Genomic DNA, 25,778 nt, shown 5'->3' on the forward strand with positions numbered 1-25,778 from the left:
ACCTGTACTGTGCTACACGTTTGGCGTTTTGCTTCCAAGGGCAAATTTGCATCAGTTGAATTTCTTTGGTTAGTTTCTCAAATCTTATTCTGGAAAATAAAAATAACCACATAAGTAAAACAAGTTCATGTGTTTGCATGCATAAACCATGAAGCCCACCTCATTCACGAGGCTGCAGAAGTGGGATGACCCCCACCAAAGACACATACACATTCACACTCATACACAGACAAGGAATATGGACAAGCATCACACAGAAAACAAAAAACAAATTCCCAAGGGGTGAATACTTTTTGTAGGCACTGTAATATACAACATGTAATGGTCTAAACATGTTTTGGCATATTTAGGGTACTGTAGCTGATGGCATTGTCGTCTCACCACTGTCAGCACCAGTTCAAATCTCAGCTGAAGTGAACAGCTTGAGCTATGGCACTATGTTCCTCCTGCAGTCTTAACAGAGATGTCTAATGATTGTCTGTCAATTCCAAACTAGCTTGAAATAAAAGTGTATGAGTGTAACTGTACCCTGCAATGAAGAGCTGGGAAATATAAAAATTAACAAAAGAGCAACAAATGGGAATTGGAATTTTAGAAATTTAAATGAAAATATTGCTTCTTGTATTATTTTGTCAGACCTATTGTGACAAAACTACAATGCCCAATAAGGATGTTGCCTGGTCTGTAAGGGTCCAAAGTAAAATAGATGTGAAGGACTTTCTAGCTGGTAATTAGTTGCCTGGACCAATAGTCATATCCAAAATGTCACTGGATGGGCAGATGGAGGTCTTTGAATCAAGAAGAAAAGAGAAGATGGCCTACAGGGGCAGAGGAAGGTACAAGTTGATGTGCTAGGGTGCAGTGGTGGATTTCAGTAAGGATAGCCTCCCAGGATGGCAAAGGGCACCCACACCAAAAAATTTGGAATAATGATTACAGCCTGAGCCAGTCAATACATTAGGGGTACCATTTATGAAAGTGAAGTGGTGCACACTCCAGAAGCCAAAGAGACCTAGATATCAAAGTCTAGTTTTACGATTTGTATGAGATCACCCAAGGGGTACATGCTCCATAAATTATGCTAGCATGTACTCATAGGAGTGTTGCAGAGGGGTCCCCAGTCATCAAACTCTGAACACCTGCTGTGGACACTGAGGGGTGCCACCCCCTACTCCAAATGGGCTTCATCACGAATTGCCAGTATGATAAAAAGGGCAACATTAGGGCTGTTGTTAAGCACCATGAATTATTAGTACTTGGCTGACAGCTTCATCCAAGATGATTTACAACATCTGAGATACAATTGGTTACGCTACTTTTATTTTTCCAATTGAAGCGCAGGTACATGAAATGACTTGCTCATGATCTCCCAATGTCAGTAACAGGATTTGAATCCACAACCTTACAACTTGAAATCCAAAATCTTTACCACTACATCACACTGCATGACTACTAATGAATGGGCTGGAAATAATTTATTTGAGGGTGCCAGAGCAAATGTAAGCTAAGATATTGCCTGAAGGTTCTACAGGGTAGGCATCTCAGCAGATGCTAGGGGTGCTTGACCCTTTTGTCATAAATTAGAGGGAACTCAATGAGGGCTAAAATAGGTTTGCAGGTTAGGTTAACTGGCAACTCTGGTTGATAAGGAATGGTACAATGTACCAAGTTAGACTTGATACCATGGAGACCCAGCAAAGAATAAGTTGATATAGACTAGCAGGAATCCATTTATAACCCTCCTGCCCTTTGGGTGGCAATATGCAGTCCCCTAAAGAGGACCATGAAACTGTGTGAACGAAAAATCGCTGGAGAGATCTGGCCTTTGAAGCGATAGCATTAGGGGGTGGCAGAAAGCTTTTTGTGGGTTCATGATTAGTGTCCCAGCAGGAAAAGGCAGCCCTGACCTGAGAAATGATTAAAGGGCATGGGCAAAGTGACCTTTTGAAGGGGTCAAAGCCACTTCACAGCAGAGAAGTTGTAAAGAAGTCAGCAGAGAGTGTCTGGAGGTGAGTAGGAGCAAAGAGACACTGGCCAATCGTAAAAACCAACATGTTGACAGAGAAGGTAAGTGAGAAGGGAATACTGAAAAGGTGGGCAAGTGGGAAGGGCACCCCACCAAGTAGACAAAGGGTTCGATGTTTTTAACGGCTAGGCTCTGTGTTGCATTTGTGTTGTTTAGTTTATTTGACACTTTGTTTTCTCCACGTTAATCCTTCACATGTTCTGTAGTTTGGATAAAAATACAATTTTTGGTAACTCTATGGCACCTGCTCACATTTACAGTTGAAGCACTTACTTGTCTAGTATCCTCTTTGAAAGTATTTTCTTGGTCAGATCCCGGCATTTCCATTGCATCTTTTTGGACAACTTGACAGTTCTGACCATTTTTTCTTTTGGTATTCTGCTGCTAAGATTATTTTTCCTGAAAAGCATCAATGATTGAGCTTGCTGCAGTTACATGGGTCAAAGGTCACTTTATATATCACAAAAACTGTACCAGCTTGAAAAAAATATAATGAAACAAGACACAACAATGGATCCTGAAACACTATTGTCCTTCAAATTGAGTTGACAAATAAATCAGACAAAAAAATCAAAAACACAAAATATGAAAGAATAAATTAAACTAAATACCCTGTATGGACTGACCTGACATTTCAGTAATCTTAATGGAATGACAGAAGACTTCTTACTACGGCTCTTTTGACCAAATCCAAGCCAGTTCTCCATCTTTGTGTAATTTTCATGGTCTCGCCATGTCAGCGAAGTTACTCTAGGCTTCCATCTTCATTCCCAAAGCCACTTTGAGATTCAGAATTGGCTATGTGTGGGTTGGTGCAGGAGTGTGATCTATAGCTCTCTGAACTGGAATAGCGGGCAGGAAAACAGATGGATTGGTCACTTCTTACATCCATATTGTCTTCTAAACCTTTTCTATCAACACATCATCATCATTTAACAGGCATTTTCCAGGTTTACTCAGATAAAGCTAGTTGTCCAACTCCCAGTTTATTTCTTCCACTGTCCATGGTTCTGGGCAATCTTTGTGATGAGACCCATTCTTTTCCTACTATCTGATACTACCCAAAAACCTTTTCATCTTCAGCCTCTGTAATAAGTTTATACAGTATGCTTAATATGTCACTGTGCTCTGTAGAAAAAATATTTTATAAATCTGCTTCTTCTCACATGTACAGCTAACACAAGGCCAGATTTAGCACACAGGGGCTCATCATTTAGAACTGCTAGACAAGCATTAGAAGACAAGAAAGGGACAACTATGAAAATGGGCATTGTACTATTTCTGTGTGACAGAGTCAGCATGACATTGGATCTTCTTTTCCTTGTTTGGAATGGCATGATTTACCTAAGTGGGGGCCTGCACTGTAATAGCCAACTATCATCCCTTCATGCTGACCATTAATTTGCAGAAACTTCTACTGATTTCAACACCACTCTATCTGGGCCTTTTATTTTGCTTATCTTTTTCTTTATCAGTGCCTTTATGACCTGCAAAACGTTACAGCTTGGCCCTTTTGTATTCTCTTTATCTTATTCATTCTCTTCATTCACTTGGACTTCTCCATGTATCTCCTCCAGTTAATCTTTAATTCCTGACAATCAAGATGTTCCTTTTACAATTTCTCAAGCAGTTTAAATATTGTAATATTTCTAGTTAGCCAATAAAAGGTGTCACTTTGCTAAATTTCTCAATACATCCATAATGACTAACATGATACAACACCCTAGCACCTCCTACTCCTAGTGGAAAACAGTCTCTCTTTGAGCCTCAGCCCTGACACCTCCATGTTGGTTCATCTCTTAACCCAATAATTGTTTGCCCTTTACTCCACATGCCAAGAAGACCTCACTTAGTTTCTCCTCAGCACAACACTTGTCTTTCTCCTAACTCAGCATTCACAGTTTCCATTTTCCTCCTCAAAGATCATCGGTGTGCAAGAGCTCCATGGCATCCTTCAAGAATTTCTGTGGTCACCACCTCCATCACTATGTCAATGTCAATGTCAATATCAATTTATTTATATAGCACATTTAAAACAACATAGTAATACTGTGGCCAAAGTGCTTTACAATAATAGAATAAAAGAAAAACAAAACAAATTAACATAAATAGAAATAAAATATATGAACATAAAATAAAATGCATAATAAACAGAAGTAATGTTATATACATAAAAAATAGAAGTAATGTTATATAATCACAAAGAGGAAACCATCAGTATTACTGAAGGTCATGGAATACAAGTGAACAGAAATGAGTCTTTAGTCTTGTTTTAAACAGTTCAGTTGTAGACGACGCCTTTATTTGATGAGGTAAAGCATTCCGCAGCTGAGGTGCAGCAGCTACACAAGCCCTGTCTGTCCCCCTTAGTTTTACACTTGGTATGAGGGACAACCAGAGACAGCTGACCGGAAGATCTAAGCACTCTAGATGGCTGATGTAAAACACACTGTTCAGATAAATAGGCAGGGGCAAGCCCATGTAAAGATTTAAAAACTAGCAGACAAGATTTTAAAATCAATTCGAAAACTGACAGGCAGCCAGTGTAAAAAAGCTAATATTGGAGAAACAGAGTCATACTTTCTTGCCCCAACCAGAAAGCGAGTGACAGCATTTTGGACCAACTGTAACCTGTGTATCAAGGATTTATTAATCCCAGAATACAGCAAGTTGCAGTAATCGAGGCGAGAAAAAATAAACGCATGAGTAGCTATCTCAAGATCCCTAGAAGATAAAAAAGGCTTTATCTTACCTAATAGACGAAGTTGGAAAAAGCAACTCTTGACTACAGAATTTACTTGTTTCTCAAAAGAGGTAACACCAAGATTGCGGATTTGAGGTTTGGAAAAGACAGAGAAAGAGCCAAGAAGACCAAGACCAATTTGGGCTTTACCTGATGAACCCACTATAAGCACCTCCGTTTTATTTTGATTTAGATCAAGAAAATTATTAGCCATCCAGGATCTTAGTTCAGACAGACAGTTGTGGAGTTGATTTGTTGCAGAGTTGCAGACAGGAATATAAACCTAAGTATCATCAGCATAGCAGTGAAAAGAAATGTTAAATTTCCTAAAAATAGCTCCAATAGGATGAAGGTATATGGAGAATAAAATAGGACCCAAAATGGATCCCTGAGGAACACCATATTTAAGAGGAGCAGTAGAAGAAGAAGATGAATTAAAAGTTACTGAAAAGTGTCTACCAGTTAAATATGACCTGAACCAGTTAAGAGTAGCCCCTTTAAGCCCAACAAGATGTTCAAGCCGCAACAGCAATATTTCATGGTCAATAGTGTCAAAGGCAGCGGACAAGTCAAGGAGAAGGACTGCCGCATCACCCGAGTCAGTAATAAGAGAGATGTCGTTGAACACTTTCAGGAGTGCTGTTTCAACACTATGGTAACGCCTAAAGCCAGATTGGTAGATCTCAAATAAATTATTTGAGTTAAGGTGATCAACCAATTGATTATAAATAATTCTTTCTAAAATTTTAGCCAGAAATGGCAGTTGGGAAATTGGATGAAAATTGGCTAAAACTCCAGGATCTAATTCTGCCTTTTTTAGACGGGGACGGACTGCAGCATGTTTAAAAAATGAGGGCACAACTCCCGAAATAATAGAATCATTGATGATGGCTAATAAGGGTGGGCCCAACACATCAAAGGCTTCCACTAAGAGAAGTGGTGGTACAATATCCAGAGGACTGGGGGCTGGTTTAAGGGTGTCAATAGTTCTTTTTAGCTGTAAAAGTGAGACTAGATCAAAGGATTCTAAGACAATGTCACGATTATCAGTAGGAAGTTCGTAGCCCATTTGAACAATGCCACGGCGGATAGTATCGATTTTGCTGACAAAGAATGATAGAAACTGGTCACATGAATGAACAATGTTATTTGATCCCATCGCAGAGTGGGGGTGAATGGCCGCATTAATTGAATTAAATAAGACCCTAGGATTCTTTGAGTGACGGGATACTAAATCGGCAAAGAAGTTTTGTTTTGTTTTCTTAACTTCTGCCTGAAAATTGAAAAAAGAAGTCCTAAAAATCTGTTTAGAGACAATCAGTCCATCTTTTTTCCAACGCCGTTCAGCAGTTCGACAGGCACGGTGCAGTGATCGTGTATTTTCTTTTTTTTTTTTTTTTTATTTTTATATTTTTATTTTATTAATTTTCATTGTAATCATTCCATACAAACAGATCCATTATAACCCAACAAATTTGAAAACAAATCAAACCCCATCCCTGAGAAGGAGAGCTTAGCTAAAGGAAAATTTCTTTAAGCTTTTTAATAAGGCAACATTAGGCAAAAGAAGGGGAGAAGTAAATATCTATATAAATAAGAGATGGAGAAGGGAGTTAAATACAATAATAGTTAATTCTCTTATTCTAAAATAATATTGATTAAATCCTGCCAAGTTTTGAAAAAGTTTTGTACAGATCCTCTAACTGAAAATTAGATTTTTTCCAATTTCAAATAATATAAAACATCAGTTTCCCACTGACTTATAAGAGGAGAATTAGGATTCTTCCAATTTAACAAAATAAGTCTGCGTGCCAAGAGTGTAGTGAATGCAATCGCCATTTGCTTGTCCTTCTCCAATTCAAGTCCATCTGGAAGGACACCAAACACAGCTGTTAGTGGGTTAGGAGGGATTGTGATACTAAGGCTGTCTGAGAGGCACTTAAAAATCTTTGTCCAAAATGATGTTAGTTTGGTGCAGGCCCAGAACATGTGACCCAGTGAGGCAGGAGCTTGGTTGCAGCGCTCGCAGGTCGGATCCTGGCCTGGAAACATTTTGGACAGTTTTAAGCGAGACAGATGAGCTCGATATATAATTTTTAGTTGAATAATTCTATGCTTTGCGCATATAGAACTCGAGTGAATTCTCTGCTTTGCTACCTTCCACTCCTTTTCTGATATATTGATTAAGAGATCTTCTTCCCAATGTCCTCTTGGATCTTTGAAAGGTAGGGACTCTAATAAGATTTTATATATTGCGGAAATAGTGTTTGTTTCCTCGGAATTGAGCAGTATTTTTTCCAGCATTGTGGAGGGTGCAAGGTGGGGAAATCGGGCAATTTCTGTTTTAACAAAATTTCTAATTTGAAGATAGTAAAAGAAATGTGTAGCTGGGAGGTTAAATTTTGAACGTAATTGTTCAAAAGATGTAAATATGTTGTCTATATAAAGATCTCTGAGCATTTTAATCCCAAAACTTTTCCAGGTATTAAAAACTGGATATACTTGCGAAGGTTGAAAGAGGTGGTTCCCTTGCAAAGGTGCCACTGATAAAAGATTTTCCATCTTAAAATGCTTCCTAATTTGGTTCCATATTCTGAGTGAGTAAAGCACAATTGGGTTATTAGTATATTTGCGATAACTTTCATTTATTGGAGAGCAAAGCAGGGAATATAAAGAAGTACTACAGGATTTTACTTCTATTGCAGACCAAGCCTGTGTATGTGCATTTATTTGTGTCCAGGTTTTTATGGCTTGTATGTTTGCTGCCCAGTAATAAAACTGAAAATTAGGTAAAGCCATGCCACCTTCTGCCTGAGGTCTTTGTAGGGTCGCTCTTCGGATACGTGGGTGTTTTGAGTTCCAAATGAATGAGGTTATTATTGAATCTAACTGTTTAAAAAACGATTTATTGATATATATTGAAATGTTTTGAAATAAAAAGAGAAGTTTAGGAAGGATATTCATCTTAACAATGTTAATTCTTCCGGCTAGAGTGAGATGAAGGGGTTGACCATCTATGCAAGTCTTGCTTAATTTTTTCCATACAGACGCCAAAATTTTGTTGATAAAGAGCTTTATGTTTACTTGTGATATTTACCCCCTAGGTATTTAAACTGATCTGCTATGGTAAAAGGTAGGGTGTCTAATTTAATATTATATGCTTGTGAGTTCACTGGAAAGAGTATACTTTTATTCAGATTAATTCTAAGACCAGATATCTTTGAAATTCTGTTAGTGCTGTTAAAACAGCAGGGACAGTGTTTTCTGGGTCCGATATATATAAGACCATATCATCTGCATATAGAGAAATTTTCTGTTCCAGTCCTTCTCTGACAATCCCCTTTATCTGATGAGAATTTCGGCAGTGAACCGCCAGTGGTTCAATAGCGATTGCAAACAACAGTGGCGACAAGGGACATCCTTGTCTGGTACCACGTTCTAGTTTAAAGTAGTCTGAGCAAATTTTATTAATACAAACTGAAGCTTCTGGACTGGTATACAGTAGTTTAATCCAAGCACAAATATTCGGGCCAAACCCAAATTTCTCCAATGCAGTGAAAAGGTAATTCCATTCGATCATGTCAAATGCCTTTTCTGCGTCTAATGATAGTAATATCTCTGGGGTGTTTGATTTTGCTGGTGAATATATAACATTAAACAAGCGTCGGAGATTTGAAGATAGATGTCGGCCTTTAATAAATCCAGTTTGATCTTGTGATATTACCGAGGGCAGCACTTTCTCCATCCTTCTAGCTAGGATTTTTGAGAGTATCTTAACATCATTATTCAGGAGTGAAATTGGTCTATATGATGCACATTGTAACAAGTCCTTATTTTGTTTAGGAAAGACGGTGATTAATGCTTGTCGAAATGTTTGAGGTAGTATTTGGTGGTCTTTAGCTTCTGTAAATGTTACCAATAAGAGTGGAGCTAGCTGAGTGGAGAATTTCTTATAAAACTCTACGGGGTAACCATCAGGGCCTGATGATTTCCCGCTTTGTAGTGACTTTATAGCGTCTAGTAATTCTGTTAGCGTTAGAGGTTTATCTAGTTCCTCAGCACTTAAAGCATCTATTTGTGGTATTTGTGAATTATCCAGAAATGCATTAGATTGCGTGTTGTCTTCTTTGGGCTCAGTGGAATATAAAGACTTATAGTAATCTCTAAATGTGTGCATTATTTTATTATGGTCGATGATTTCTTCTCCATTCTTGTTGGTGATTACTGGTATTGCATTGTGAACTTCTTGTTTATGAATTTGTTGAGCTAAAAGCTTATTAGCTTTTTCTCCGTGTTCATAGTAATGCTGTCTAGACTTATAAATAAGTTGTTCAGTTTCTTTAGTTGTTAAGATGTTAAGTTCTGTATGCAAGGCCTGCCTTTTCCTGTGAAGAGCTTCACTTGGACGCCTGGCTTGTTCTTCATCTATTCTAGTAATTTCATTTCTTAGCTCTGACACTTTCTTGGTTTCTAATTTATTTCTATGGGAAAGATATGAAATAATCTGGCCTCTTAGGAAGGCCTTTAGAGTTTCCCAGAGTGTTCCTGCAGAAACCTCTGTAGACATGTTTGTCTCTAGGAAGAAGCTGATTTGTTTGGATATAAATTCTGTGCAGTTCTCGTCTGCCAATAAAAGAGGGTTAAGACGCCATCTGCGAGGTGAGTACGAGGGGCTTATTGATTTTAGCTCCAAGACTAGAGGGGCATGGTCAGAGATAACAATTGTGTCATATTTGCATAATTTAATTGTAGGCAGGAAATTATTATCTATAAAAAAATAATCAATTCTTGAGTAGCTATAATGCACTGGTGAGTAGAACGAATATGTTCTTGAGTTTGGGTTAAGAAACCTCCAGGGGTCTGATAAGTTGTGATCCTTTAAAAACTGTGTAATTATCTTTGCAGTATTAGATGTCGTCCCCCCTGTCACAGGAGTCCTATCTAAGAGTGGATTTAAAACACAATTAAAGTCCCCAGCCATTATAATTTTATGAGTGTTCACACTGGGAATGGATGCAAATAGATTTTGCATGAATTCCTTATCATCAACATTGGGTGCATAAACATTTATCAAAATCATTTTACTGTTATATAAGTTGCCCATGACCATCACATATCTCCCTTCAGGGTCCGACACTACCTCTGATGCTACAAAAGGAACTGTTCTATGTATGAGAATTCCCACCCCTCTAGTTTTCTTTATAAAGCTAGAATGGAACATTTGGCCAGTCCAGTCTTTTTGTAATCTGAACTGATCCTTGGTTAGTAAGTGGGTCTCCTGTAAAAATACTATTTTAGCGTTTAAGCCTGTTAGGTGAGAGCATACTTTCTTTCTCTTTAATTCGTGATTCAGGCCTTTAACATTCCAGCTCACAAAGTTAACTGTCCCATCATGGAGACATTGATTCTGAGTTTTTAATGTCATTTTATAGTTTTAATTGGTAATATGGCAGTTTTAATCTTAGTTTCAAGATTCCCCAGGAGTTGTTGCATGTTAGCCTGTTGCTGCATTGATATTTATAATTATAAGGATTATAAGAATAGATTAGATATAACCTGCTCTCCTTCTCTCCCCCCTTTATCCCCCCACCCCCCCATTTTGCCTCCCCACATGAGGCTAGACCCCACTTCGCGATGTTCCAGTCCTCTGACATACGAAGAGACAGAGCACGTCCAAAACAAAACAAACCCCACCCTGCAGCGGCGTTACAGAATTAAAACAGAGATATCTTTTACAGTTAAATCCTTAATACTATCTGCCGAAAATGTTCTCATTAACAATATTTAATCTTGAAATAATCTTCAGCGCTTTTAAGTTAAGATATTAAGGTTAAAAAAAAAAAAAAAAAAAAAAAAAAAAAAACAACCCTGGGAGTGATTTTAAAAAACTAGTCTAGGATAAACCTGGTAATTCATACTGTAATAGTATAATGGTAATTGTATAAATAGTAGAACAAGCATTAAACCAAGGGTATGAAGTTAAACAGTCTACTTTAAGGTATAGTAAAATAAAAAAAATAAATAAATAAATAAATTAAAAAAAAAATAAAAATAAAATAAAAAAAAAAAAAAAAAAAAGAAAAGAAATAAAAAAATAAATAAATAAAACGAATCCTACTTTAATCACTTCCACATTTTCACACTCACGTCTATAGCTCTATAACTCTGATTAAAACATAAACATATAACATATAAAGTCCAGATATAAAAAAAATTTTAAAAAAAGAGAATAAGAGATGTATAATTATAATACCAGTCTCTTTAAACATGGATCCAGCGATCAGATCATCGGTCTTTCCCGTGCCTTGATAGAATACGGCTCTTTAATTTTAATTAACTTTCAAAAAAAGTGTCGGAAACAGCTTCTTTAATTCTTTTTCAGCTTCTTCTTTGCTGAAGAAAATATAATGTCCGTCTTGAACTTCCACTTTCAGTTTGGCAGGATACAAGAGGCTGTATTTGATATCGGCTTCCCGTAGCATCCTTTTAATGTCGTTGTAGGATCTGCGTTTTGCAGCTGTTGATGGTGAGAAGTCGGGAAAAATACGAATAAGATTATTTTCGAATATAATCTCTTGCTTGTGTCTGAGAAGTGCCATCACATCAAGCTTACATCTTAGTCGTTCGAAGCGGACAATAAAAGACCTAGATTTAAAGGCGCTTGGTATCTTTGTGCGATAAGCCGTGGCTATCTCATTGTCGAGTTTAAAGTCATCTCCAATTATTTTAGACAGTAATTCTACTGCAAATTTCACTGGGCTTGAGCTTTCTCGTTTCTCAGGTATACCCTCAATTCTTATATTATTTCTTCTGCACCCATCCTCCAGGGCTGCAAGTCTGTCTCCAAGTTTTTTGTATTCCGAGTTCGCAGCTGTGGCTTTTTCATCGGCGTTAGATGCCATTTGTTCCGCTGTTTCCACTCGAGCCGTGAGTCCCTGCTTAACGTCTTCCAGCTGGTCTGAAACGTCATTAATATGATCATCAAGCCTTTTCAGTTTGGAGTTAGTTTCTTCAATGTGTTCCACTAATTTCTCCAACATGCCTTTAAAGTTCACGTCGAAACGTTCAAATAGACGCTTTTCCTTATCTTTGTTATCCTTCTTGAGCTCAGTGGCCACCTTCTTAAGATCATTTGTGTTATCTTTCTTAAGCTCATTCATGGCCGTAACCATGGCAGTGGCCAGTGTAGTGTTCATCTCTTTCTGTGTAGCTATCTGTGTAGCTATCTGTGTAGCGATCATCTCTTTCAGTTCGGACAGTTCGCTTCTGCTTTCGTGCTCCGCAAGTGAAAATGCAGCTCCTGTTACAGGCTCGCGATGAGTAGATGAGAGCACGTCCTGCAGAGCCCTTTCTAGTCTCGAATGATCCTCAGTAATCGGCGATCCCTCGCGACCTGTATCACTTGCGCCTTCGCTCCCATTTTCACTCTCGACTGGAGACGATACAATGGAGCGGGGCCCCAGGAATTCTGCGCACTCTTCTGCCTGTTCCAGGTCAGTCTCCGTGATGCCATACCTTACACCTGCACTCAGGCCGGAAGTCTGTCCGGACTTCGATGCAGCTTTAAGTTTCTTTTCTGGTTCTTTCTGACTTTTCTTCTTGTTACTCATGCTTGTATATTGTAGTGGAAGTTCCTTGGTCGGGTTAAATACAGGATACCTCTAAATAATATGAAATACGTGGGAAAATAAAGCCGCTGCTAGCGGAGCTCTGCTTCAGACGTCCATCTCCTATAAACGGACCAAACCAATCTCAGTGATCGTGTATTTTCAATTAGCCAGGGAGCAGGTCTACCCTTATTACTGCGTATCTTGGGCGGAGAAATTGAGTCTAAAATTGTTTTACAGGAAGAATTAAATTTTATGACAGAATCATCGATACCATTATTTTGGTAATGCTTATAAAGACTAGAGAAAATGGTTCTAAAATCAGATATGATAGAAGAATTTAAAAAGCGCGAGTAGCGTGGGGGACAGCTATTAGTCGGGACATCAAGAGTAATATTCAGATCCATCATTATAGAAAAATGATCAGTAAAAGAAACATCACATAAATCAATATTATTCACTGAAATATCACGAGTAAGAACGAGATCGAGGGTGTGACCAAGAGAGTGGGTTGGCGTATTAATATGCTGTATAAAATCAAATGAGTTCAAAAGTAATAAAAAGTCATTGATCAAAGGTTTCGATTGACAGCAAACGTGAATGTTAAAATCACCAACAATAAAAACTTTATCATGAGAGAGGGTGATATCAGCCAAGAGATCAGAGAATTCAGAAATGAAAGTTTCATTAATTACAGGAGGTCTATAAACCACAGCAAACAGCAGAGAAGGGGAGCTTCACACTTCAAAAAGTTGAAGTTCAAAGCTGCTAAACGGACCCCTTGTAAGGCTCCGACACAAGAACATACTTTTAAAAATAGTGGCAATGCCCCCACCACGACGAGTCAGGCGAGGAGAGTTTAAAAATGAGTAACCTGGTGGAGTCAAGTCAGTAAAACAAGAAGAGTCACCATTTAAAATCCAAGTCTCAGTGATGAAGAAGAAATCCAGATTATTTGAGGTAATAAAGTCTTGCAGAATAAAAGTTTTATTAGACACTGATCTCACGTTCAAGAGAGCAGCCTTGATAGAGGTAGAAGAGCTTGTTGCGGGATGAGCACAGGTGAGCGTGCGAAGATTAGCAGTGTTTACTACTCGATTGCATGCCGAGGAAAAGTGATGCTGTCTTGAAATGGAGAAATTAAATCCGGTGTCCAGCGCCCATGAACCAATAATGGAGTCCTGAGCAGGAGAAGATGGGTCATAGACGACTCGCAGGCATCGGGAATCAAAGCTCTGGGACTTGAGTTGCCGTTGTTTAACAGCATTTCCGGCTCTTTTCCCACAACGGCGGCGGGTGCGTTTGCGTCTCCAAGGGGCATTCAACTCACTGATACAGGTGAACACCGGCGTCCAGGTGAAGAAGTCAGGAGATGAATAAAACAAAGGTGGAGGTTCATAAAAAATCCAACCAGGAGATGAAAATTGAGAGGAAAGCAAGCCAGAAAATATGTTTAGTAAAGAAAAGAGCCTGAAAAAGCAATGGATTTAGAGTGGATGACAGCAATAGATCCAACTTTACCTCAAAGCTCTCACTTTGCCCATCTGCTGTCCTGACCACAATTTGTGCTTTCTCATACATTGAAATCACCATGGGCACCAGCCATTCATCTACCGCTAACTTTGTAAGTGTTCACTTCACCACTTCTCGTTATACTGTGTCAGATATCTTGTTCAGTTCTGATTTTACATTTCCAGAGGGCACTCTCTTTACCCATCCTCATCACCTGCTCGAAAAGGCTGACTGATCCAAATGGCACACATTCCAATGGATCATCCTTTCCTTTCTATACTAGATGAGCACACTTTTTCTGTAATAGCCAACTATCGTCCCTTCATGCTGACCATTAATTTGCAGAAACTTCTACTGATTTTAACACCACTCTATCTGGGCCTTTTATTTTGCTTATCTTTATCTTTATCAGTGCCTTTATGGCCTGCAAAACGTTACAGCTTGGCCCTTTTGTATTCTCTTTATCTTATATTCATTCTCCATGTATCTCCTCCAGTTAATTTTTAATCCCTGACAATCAAGATGTTCCTTTTACAATTTCTCAAGCAGTTTAAATATTGTAATATTTCTAGTTAGCCAATAAAAGGTGTCACTTTGCTAAATTTCTCACTAAATCTGTAATGGCTAACATGATACAACACCCTAGTACTTCAAGCTGTTAACACAAACTACATCCTCCCTTCCTTTTGCCATCTGTTTGTTGACGCTGACCATATTTCTGTTCCTTCCTCATTCCACATCTCACTTCAAAACTTATATATATGTGTGTGAACAAATAATAAAAGCTACTGGCATTGATTGTCTTATCACATGTAGACCTGAATTTCTGCAGTAGAAATAATGGGGAATCAGAACTGATTTATCAGGTTACGTCAAGAAAAGCAATTGTTTTGGTAATCAGACACAATACAGAGTGCACGGTGAATAATTAAAATATCAGTATATCTTTTAAGAATATCTTATTTGTAAGAACCACATCAGATTATTTCCAAAATTTTATTTTCCTAACTTTCATTGCAGTGAGCTATCCTATTAAATCCCCATAATCTAAACATTCTGCCAGATCGTTTTCAGTGTCAGTTCTTTCAATGCAATCTCTCACTCTCTCTCAAGAAGTGTTTACCCTTAAAATAAAATTGAAACAGAAACATCTATTTTTTGTTCAAGTCTTGTGAAAACTACAGACTCCCGAAGTGATTTATCCTTTTTGATGTCTTAAATATTGTAGCTCATTCTGTCTATTGCACAAAGTTCATTAGTGAATTTGACAGGTGCTCCTGCATTGGAGTTGGGCAAAAGTGAAATGCATCTGCTAAATTTGCTCAATTTTTCTTCCTCTGGTCAATTTCTGTATTTTCTTCTAGTTGTTTTTATTGAAAATACTCCCACCATGAATTACCTCATGTTTGCCCTACTGATTTTCATGGGGTATAGTGTAGTTAGGCACTGTTAAATGTAATCAGATTCAAAGGGGCTATAAAAAATAAAGATAGCATGACTAATTAATACGGCGGTATGGCACCACAATCTTAGTTTATAAATGGAGGTTTCATAAGAAGTTTACTTAGTAACTGGTGACACTGAATTGCCCAATAATGAGTGAGTGTGTCCTGCGATGGGCTGGCACCCCCCTATCCACAGCTGGTTCTTGTCTTACGCCCAGTATTGCTGAGACCCTGGACTGAATTGGATAACCAGAAAATGAATAAATGGATGGACTGACTGGTCAATTAAACAAATGAGGGACGCTGAAGAGTCCAAACATGAGGGTGAGATGTTGAGTCCAGTCAAACTTTACGCCAATGTAGCCGAAATGATTAACTGATCCTGACTTGTGCTTTGGCACACAGGATAAATTCAAAACTGACTTTCAAGTTAGACACACAGTGTTAATAGAAAAATGTACAGGAGCTAAAAATCTTCTTTATTTCAAATTACAGGATGTATTTTGCAATGCAGTTTTGCAAGTTTCACGATAAAGTTACATGATTTGAGGAGAAAACATGAAGAATATTCAATAGAAAAGATCAAACTTTCAACTTTTGAAAAGTAAATATAAAAACAGAACCACCCCCCACCCCCAAACCCACACACACACACCTTTATGACAGCCCTGAATAGCTGAAATGGAAAATATGCAGGCCTGATCACACCAGGAACAGAGAAGAGGAGCACAGCACACACACCAAACCCTGAGACAAGAAGATTATGAAGAACAGTGGCAGCAAAGATTTTAGGAGATTCTACAGAACTTCATAGGGAAGATGCAACTCTGCTCACTGAGCATACTTCTTCTTCTTCTTCTTTCAACTGCTTCCATTAGGGGTTGCCACAGCCAATCATCTTCTTCCATATCTTTCTGTCCTCTGCATCTTGTTCTGTTACACCCATTACCGGCATGTCCTCTCTCACCACATCCATAAACCTTCGCTTAGGCCTTCCTCTTTTCCTCTTTCCTGGCAGCTCTATCCTTAGCATCCTTCTCCCAATATACCCAGCATCTCTCCTCTGCACATGTCCAAACCAACACAATCTCGCCTCTCTGACTTTGTCTCCCAACCGTCCAACCTGAGCTGACCCTCTAATGCACTCATTTCTAATCCTGTCCATCCTCGTCACACCCAATGCAAATCTTAGCATCTTTAACTCTGCCACCTCCAGCTCTCTCTCCTGCTTTCTGGTCAGTGCCACCGTCTCCAACCAATATAACATAGCAGGTCTCACTACCGTCCTGTAGACCTTCTGATTACTCTTATTTCTATGGTCCTAAATTATGAATTATATGTCAAAAGTTTACTTCAGCTCATTCAAAGTAACTTGGGTCGTGTTCACTATCTGAGGCACAATTTAAAGATTGTTAGCTTATTAAAAATAATTTCAACCAAGTCAAAATGTGAGCTGTACAAAGCTGTAAAAGTTTATAAGTATAAAATTACAGTCTTGTTCTGTTCATGGCGTCCAGAAAGCAGCTATGTAATGAGTATTAGCTTATTAAGAAATATAAGTATCTAAAATGGTAAACTGTAGTATTTTACTAGTTAAGCCTGGACCATACATAATGCCAGCCAATTCTAAAGTCATGTATGTACTACAGAGGCATTAGCTAATTACAAAGACTTACCCAGAGCTGGACATGTAGACTTACGTCTGTGTGCTTCTCCACAGGCTTCCTAGTTTGGTGGTACCAGCAGTCCATTTAAGCTAAGCAACCACTGGCTTTTACTTTCACGATTGACCAAATACTTCACACTAAGCTATGTTTTGAGTAAAAACTTTGTCTGACTTTTCCACTAATTTCCCTTGCAATGCTGTATGAATGAATGTAAATTGCATAATCTTTTTATTCTAAACCACAAACAAATAGAATCAAGCCACGTGGTATGACCTAACCACAGCAAATGAAACTGAGAAAATCAAAGTACTGGAATAAAAAATAACTGGCATGCAACACAAGCAGCTAAATATTCCACACATTAAATGAAAAACAGAAAAGTAAACAGAAATGCAAATGTTTAGTTATCCATCCATCAATTTTTAATCCTGCTTGTCCTAATTAAGGTAGCGGGGAAGCTGGCGTTTAGCAGTCACATTGAAATGTTCATTTCAGACTGAGAAATAGTGGAGAATGTTCTTCTGAATTTATTGTTATGGTATGATGACTACTGACTACTGACTGTCATGGGCTGTGCTCATTGCCATCTGTAGCCAAGTTAATTATTCCACACATGCACATGTTGTCACAAAATCAAAAGAAAGCCACAGAAAGGTTTGGGGCAGCCACCCATATATTATTCCCTGGCTGCAAAATGGTTTAAAGGTTTGTAGTGATGTGTACAGATTGGAGTCCAGAACAGAACTGAGGAGATGGAGGAAAGGCCAGTATAGGAAGTGACATTAAAGGGGCAGGAACCGGAAGGGTCTTCATCCATAGGCTCGCACCCGGAAGTGACGTTGAAAGGGCTGGAGCCAGGAATGACATCATCAGGGCCAGGAGAAATTTCCCGTGAACGGTCTATAGAAAAGCGAGAAAAAGAGTCAGTGCACTCTGCTACCTCCCGGTCTGGCTCAGAATTACCCTCATTCAAGCCCTTTAGCTGCCTCCCATGCACACATGTGTGGCAATGTATAATGCATATATATATTCATACAGAGCTCACTCTATACAAATATACAGTGGCTAAAGGTTTGTGGACACCTCGCAAACACACCTTGGTTAATGAACATCCCATTCCAGGACCATGGAGTCGCCCCCACTTTGCAGCTATAACAGCCTTTACTCTTCTCTGAAGGCTTTCCACAAGATTCTGAAGTATGTTTATGGGAATCTGTGAACATTTAGCCAGAATAGCATTTATGAGATGGACAAGAAGACCCCGGCATTCCAATTCATCTTAAAGTTGTTCACTAGGGTTGAGGTCAGGGTTCTGTGCAGGAACCCTGTCTTTATGAACCTCACTTTGTGCAAAGGGTCACAGTCCGGCTGGAACAGAAAAGATCCTTCACCAAACTGCCACTACAAAATTAGAAGAGCACAATTGTCTAAAATGTCTTTGGGTGCTGTAGCACTAACAGTACCCTTTACTAGAACCAAAGGTTTGAGCCCAAACCCTACAAAACAGCCCAGACCATTATGTCTTCTCCAACAAACTCTGCATTAGGCACTAGTGGTGTCCTGGCCTCCACCACATGTTGATTCATCAATGAGGCTGGCAGATAGTGAAGTGTGATTCATCACTCTAGACAGCATGTTTTCACTGCTCCCGAGATCAATTGTGGCATACATTGCACCACACCAGCCGATACTTGGTATTGCACATGGTGATCTTAGGCTGGTGTGCAGCTTCCTAACCATGGAAACCCATTTCATGAAGCTCCCAACACACAGTCCCTGTGCTGAGGTCACTTCCTTGGGCAGTTTGGAACTCTGTTGTGAGTGATGCAACAGATGATAGGTGATTTTTACACACAATGTGTTTTAACACTCTGCCCTTTGAGTTTGAATAGACTACCATTTCATGGCTGATCTGTTGATGTTCCCTGATGGTTTCACTTCACAACTATAGCACTTACAGCTGACCAGGGCAGATATAGGAGAGCAGAAGTTTCAAATACTGACGTCTGGTAAAGATGTCATCCTATGACAGTGTCATTTTTAAAGTCATTGAGCTCTTCAGTACAGCCCCTTTGTAAATGGAGATTGCATGGCCATTTGCTTAATTTTCATGCACCCATTAACAATGGTTGTGGCCAAAACACCTGAAGTCAGTAATTCAAAGTGCAATTCTGTACATTTAAAGTGGTTGGCTTTGCATTCACTCATGAAGGGCACTATATAAAGATTGTTTTCCTATACAGGAATGTTTACTCATAGTAACATAGTAACATACTAACAATTAAACTGTACAATGCTTTAATAACTTACACAAATTAAGTTTACAATTGCACTTTGGTTCTATCCATGCCAGGTAATAAAAATAATTATTCAAAGGAATTAAGTTATTGGCAAGAGAAATGCTTCTTGCTTAGCCTTTCAAAATGTAATGAATTAAGCTACTACATGTTGAAGGGTGGTTAATAAAATGTATTATTAATATTATTATTATTAATGCCGCTGTCTCACAGCTTCAGGGACATTAATTTGGGGTCTGATCCTGTCACTGTCTGAGTGGAGCTTGAATGTTTACCCAAGTCCTATCCCTGATTCCCTTTCAAAGTGTCTTGGCAGCAGTCCAAGCCTTATATACTTGTTGTTCCACGTTCAGGCCTCTCTCTGGTCTCCAAACAAGGACAGGAAAGGACTCAACTCCACTTCCAAAAATACAGGAATAGCACAATGCCTACTTGCAGTTGTCTCATTCTCCCAACAAGGAAAGAAGATTTTGTGCTGACAGAGGACAGACGTATACTATTCTGTCTTTAAGCTGACTATATACATTCCTGCAGCTGTCTTTGGCTATCTAGTCCTATGCTTGGCGAGTCTAAATGCTGAGCCGCTGTGTACCATACTTGGTCTGCCTGTATGAATGAATCCATAACAGTGTGCACAGAGACAGTGACATTAAACTTAATATTATAACAAACTTATTATAACAACAGCTTGTTGCATTAGCTCCTTGGAACTCCAGATGTTTTCAGCTATAAGAAATGCTGCTCCCGTCTTGCCAATTCTGGCCCTAACATTGTCATCTGGCCTCCCTCTTTGTCAATGACACTACCCAGGTAGGTGAAGGCTAGGTGTTAGTCATGTTGGCCATTATGACTTTTGTCAGTCCTTTTTTAATGTTAAGACCAACGGAGAAAAGGTGGTGGCTCAGTGTGCATGTCTGATGTGTGTGAGCAGACCCGATGATGAAGTGATCGCTGATTCAGGGTTGTTCTTGTCTTGTGAACTGGACTAACTATGTTTAGGAATGCCCTATCTCTTTATTTTGTGGTCCCTGCATCAAGGTCAAGCTGCTGCATGTGAGTCAGAAATGCCATTTCATTGGCAAAGTCAAGATCATAGAGTTACTTCTAAGCAGTCCTCTAGATTCAATTCTGTGTCTGAGGTTTTTGATGACTTTGTTATGAAGTTGTTCACGAGCAGGAATAGAAGTGGTTAGAGTAGGCAGTGTTGCCATTCTGTGGTTTTCCTTTGGAAGTATTTGGTGAATTGTCCAACATGGATGACTTTGCATGTCAACCCTTCATATGAATTTCTGATGATGTTGATGAGTTTTCTAGCCACTCTATAGACATTCCCCATTCACATTGTCAAACTCCATTTCTTAGTCAATGAAATTGACATATAGAGATGACTCCACCAACTGCTAAGTAATAATCCTTAATGTTGCAATCTGATCCATACAGGATCTGTTCTTGTGAAAGCCAACTTACCGGACTCTCAACTGAGCACTGAATTTGTCTTTCATTAGGTCCAGGATGATCCTGCTGATCATTTTATACTTGTAAGGAGATACTTGGGCATTGTTCCCCTAGCAGCAGTTCCTTGCTTGACCAAACTAAACTAAAGGCAGCACTTGCAGGAAAAACAAGATTGTGTGTGGATTTTAACCTTTCACGATTTAAGTTGGTAAGGAACCATTCCAGATAAAAGAGAGGGAGGAAGTATAATGTAGAGCAGGGGTGGCAAACTCCAGTCCTGGAGGGCCGCAGTGGCTGCAGGTTTTCATTCTAACCATCTTCTTCATTAGTTTTTGCTGCTAATGAACTTCTTTTGCCTTAATTTTAATTAACTTGATTCAGGCCCCTTTTTTCTTTTCCTAATCAGTGACCAGTTGTCACTGCTAATTAACTTCTTTTTCCCTTCATTTCAATAGCCTCGTTTTTAAGTATTCAGTGCTCTGAATTAATTATTTTCTTCATTAAATGACAGCCAAACAGAAATCAAATGTGAAACGAGCTATCAGATGACCAGCTAAATGGGGACTTCAAACTCCAACTAATTTCATTCCAAACAGTCTCTAAATGAGAAGCCAATTCTTGCTGTTAATTAAACTCACTATTTAATTCTATGGCTTGTTGCTGCTCTCATTCTGACACAGCAGACATTTCCATAACTGTTGATTTTCTGTTTTCTAAGAACACCGTTAAAATGTTTTGGTGACCTGAGAGATCAACCTTACTGAGACCTTCACCTTTCTTTATTTTCAGATATTGTGTGATGGGCATGGGTGAGCTGGTCATTTGGCACCTTGTTTTGTGTCTCATTATTGTTTGGCATCTAATTAAAGAAAAAGAAACAACTAAGGGGCCTGAATCAAGTTAATTAAAATTAAGGCAAAAGAAGTTAATTAGCAGCAAAACTAATGAAGAAGATGGTTAGAATGAAAACCTGCAGCCACTGCGGCACTCCAGGACTGGAGTTTGCCACCCCTGATGTACAGGGTGGTCCAGATCTAATTATGCAATTATTGCATTGCATTGCATTAAAAGTTGCAAAGTTAGATCTGGACCACCCTATAGAGACTGCCTAGATAGCCACTTTTGGCAAAAAAAAGCATTAGTTTCAAAATTGTATGTATATTATTATTTTTAAATTGAATTTCAATAACTGGCAAAAAAAAAAAAAAACTGATAAAGTTATGTTCCAATATTTTTGAGGGCCCTTGTCAGTCACTGGCCCTTGGAATCACTCCCCCACCCTCATCCCCCCTTGACGGCACCCCAGTGCCCTGGGTTTGAATGCCATGCCCATTTGTTGTCCTTGAAGTGGACTTGGCACAATGTTTCATTGTCTGCTTGGATTTACCACCCAAATCCCAAAATGTGGAGACTCTGAATCGGCTCAGTGTGCCTGCCTAATGTGTGTGTGAGCAGACCCTGTGATGAAGTGGCCGCTCATTCAGGGTTGTACTTGTCTTGTAAGCTCGACTAAGTATATTCAGGAATGCCCTGGCTGTTTATTTTGGTGTCCCTGAATTAAGGTCTGCAGAGACATAACTGTTGCTTTCATTTGCCGTTTAGGTCACCTTTATCACTGGCTGATTTATGTTTTAAGTGCTTTTTTCAGTTATTCTAAAGAATCCCACTTTAACAGATATTTACACTCTTTCTTTTGTGAGAGCCACATAGACAGTTACATTTTCACATTATTGTAAAGAAAGAATCGAAACGATGGATCATATAATAATCAAGGACACCAGTGTCTGGTTGCCAGGCTTGAGAAATAAATATCATCAGCATGACCGCAGTGCCACAGGCAGTCACAATTTGAGGCAGAAAATCTGCTACACTGCAGTGACACTGGGAAATGGTCAGCACTGGATCTTAGTTGAGTCCTGGAGGTCCGCTGTGGCTGCACATTTTCATTCTAACCATTTTCTTAATTAGTGACCGGTTTTTGCAGCTAATTCACTTCTTTTGCCTTCATTTTTGTTGACTTGCTATTTTAGAATTAGACCACCTTAATTTTTTTTCACAATTAGCTGTCAAACAATAATGAGATACAGAACAAGGTGTCACATGACCAGCTCGTATGTGTCCATCATACAATACCAGAAAATTAAGAAAGGTGAAGGTATCAGTAATGTCGATCTGCTCAGGTCCACAAAACATTTTCATGGTGCTTTAAGAAAAGAAAATTAATAGTTTTGGAAATGTCTGTTGTGGCAGAATGAGACCACCAACAAGCCAAAGAATTAAATAATGGGTTTAATGAATGACAAGTATTAACTTCTAAATAAGAGACTGGTTGATGTGAAATTGGTTGGAGTTTGTGGCCCCGACTTAGCTGGCCATCTGTTGGCTCACTTCAAGTCTCTTTTCTTTTTGGGTGCTATTTAAGGGGGAAGTAAAGGCAATTCAGAGGACTGCATTTTAAAAACGAAATGAAGGGAAATGAAAAGTCAATTAACAGCAGAAACTGGTCACTGAGGAAGAAAGTAACAGGAAGGAAAACCACAAACCACTGCAGCCATCCAGGATTGGATCTGGACAGCCCTGCTGTGGAGATAAAAATCTGGAAACTTCCATTCCCTTCATTCTGTGGCTAAACAAATGTGTCTGTGTGGCTGTTCAGACAAAAATCAATTTTCAACACGCACATTTACACAGAATATGTAAATGTACTTCCATTTACTGGATGTCTATTTTTTCCCATTATTGTCAAATACTCTGCACATTTATTGAAGAATTAGTTTTGTAAAGTTTGTAATTACATTTACCTGCACTAGTTACTGTATTCTGGGCTTACACTCAATAAACTGAATTGAAGCACATCTGTCCATCCTTCTGTATACTAAACCTGCTTATTCCAGTATAGGTCACTGAGGACCAGCTTTGGGTGCAAGCAACCATCCCAGGTCAGGCCATTACAGAGCCAATCAAGTGCTACCTATTAACATACGTTTAACATCTTGGAGTTGTGGGAAGAAAACAGGAGCATCACAAGAAAAAATATTCAAAAATGTTCAGAATAACCAGAAAGACTGTAAGGGCTTGTACCTGAACCCTGACTTTAGGAGCTGTGATGCAGTAATAAAAGCACCAGCAAAGGTGTTTCCCTACCACAGGAACTTTGTTTTCAAACACCAGTGAGTTCCTATAGGCCACTTGTGGTCCTTGGCCACTTTTGGGTGTTGTGCTTCTACCACACAACAGGATGCAAAATATGTGATGTGCAAAGAAGAGTGATGTGGTGTGAAGTGAGGCATGATCAGGAGCTTATTGGAACTGCCCTCACTTACTGCTTTCATGTGGCGTATGACACGGTGCACCAAGGAGATGGCTATGAAGAGTGATGCAGTGAGAAGTGCAGCGCAATTGTGAGTTCATCAGGACTCCACAACACCCCCTCGCCACCATATTGCTTTGAAGTTATCACAAATTCATGAGGCAGATTATTACTTCAATGCAGTGCATGGAGCAGCGCAACATGGAGGAGACTATAAACAGTCATGATGTGCAAAGTGTGGCACCCCATCTTCACAGATAACTCTCCAAAATTTAAACTACTAACAGATTTGTAAATGATGCCAGTGCTTGTTGTCATCCAACAAGCACAATTCATCTCCCGAGTCCCACTCATGATAGTTCCTAGTTGAACCAAAAGCACATACCCTGAAGAAAGAGCTAAGGAAGCTACCTACCAGGAGATACAAATGGCCTGAGTTCCTGAGATGGGAATGCTGCAAAAGTTCATGAGTTTCTAAAAAGTTCCTGGTTCCATTTGAAATACATAACAGTCTCCAGCCTGCTTATCCCAATACAGTATCCCAGTGGCTGATGCCTAACTTGACATCATTAGGCACAAAGCAGGACTCTGCTCTGAGTGGCAAACCAACAGTCTGTTCACACTCACACACACTCTTAAATTTATAATCACCAATCAAAACTTATATGCACACACGTGTTTGGGAGGTTGGAAGCAAACAGAAGAACCTGAAGGAAAATCCACATAGACACTGGGAGGACATGCAGTCCACAGGGCCATCTTAACAGCATCATAGGCCCTGGGCAAAGTTGTGCTCTGGTGCCCCTGTTTTGATAACAAAACAGAAACATGCATAGGCATCAGAAACACTGTGGGCCTCTATGCTCCTGGGGCCCCCGCCAGTACCCAATGTGCCCATATGTTAAGGCTGCCATAAGTGCAAACTCCATACAGGACTGTCAGCAGCACTAACCACTAGGCCACCATGCAGCCCCCTGGATGATACAATACATTTACAAATATATTTCATATACATTCATGTTATCCATAACCATATATTCTAATCCATAGGTGCAGGGACTTAATATTTAAACATTTTTGTTTGTTAAAATTGTTAGGAAAGGCACTACATTAAGTAACAATGATTTCACTATTTTTATCAAACAATCTGAACATATAGATCTAGCTCTCTCCCTCTTAGGTGTTCATGTCAATGACTTTTCTTTGCAATAGCAGATAGAAATCTCTCCAAAAGCCCTTCGGCAGGTAAGTTATAATCAGCGGACAGAAAGGTGCACCAGTCTTGTTAACAGACAGCTGATGAGACTTTCAGCCTCATAAAACAAAACAGACAAAACAGAAAATATGGGGGAACTTACTGTGTGAGCTCTCGATTCTTGTGAAGAATGTACAGTAAAAGCAGACATGTGAGTATAACAAATACAGGCAGGATTTTTCTTGGTTTCATTCTGCCATCCATGTGGTTACCCTGTTAGCACTGAACTCACAGCAGCAGCACAGTTTACTTTTTACTGTTCAATACCTGAGAAAAAAACAAAACGAGACACCCCACCCACTGTTATTGTAATATTTAGCCACAGGCTGTGTGGGGCTGTTCAAATTTCATATCTCACTTTAGCAACTTATTAAAAGAATCAGATGGCTTGCAGTATCAATGCCAGAATAGTTTCTCTTGATAAAGTGAAATAAACCGGGACCGGGTCAAGGAGATGAAAG

The 25,778-nt window shown here is 39.2% G+C and overlaps 1 long non-coding RNA gene across 1 annotated transcript; it reads right to left on the bottom strand.

The window, feature by feature from the left end:
* Positions 1–25,559, bottom strand: LOC127527238 (uncharacterized). Its single transcript, XR_007934545.1, has 3 exons — positions 25,421–25,559; positions 2,300–2,425; positions 1–89 (listed from the first exon to the last, which is right to left on the bottom strand). It is a non-coding gene; the product is annotated as an uncharacterized LOC127527238 (long non-coding RNA).
* Between the last annotated feature and the right edge of the window lie 219 nt (positions 25,560–25,778).

This window comes from Erpetoichthys calabaricus, chromosome 3 (assembly GCF_900747795.2).
Source record: "Erpetoichthys calabaricus chromosome 3, fErpCal1.3, whole genome shotgun sequence".
Lineage (NCBI taxonomy): Eukaryota > Metazoa > Chordata > Cladistia > Polypteriformes > Polypteridae > Erpetoichthys > Erpetoichthys calabaricus.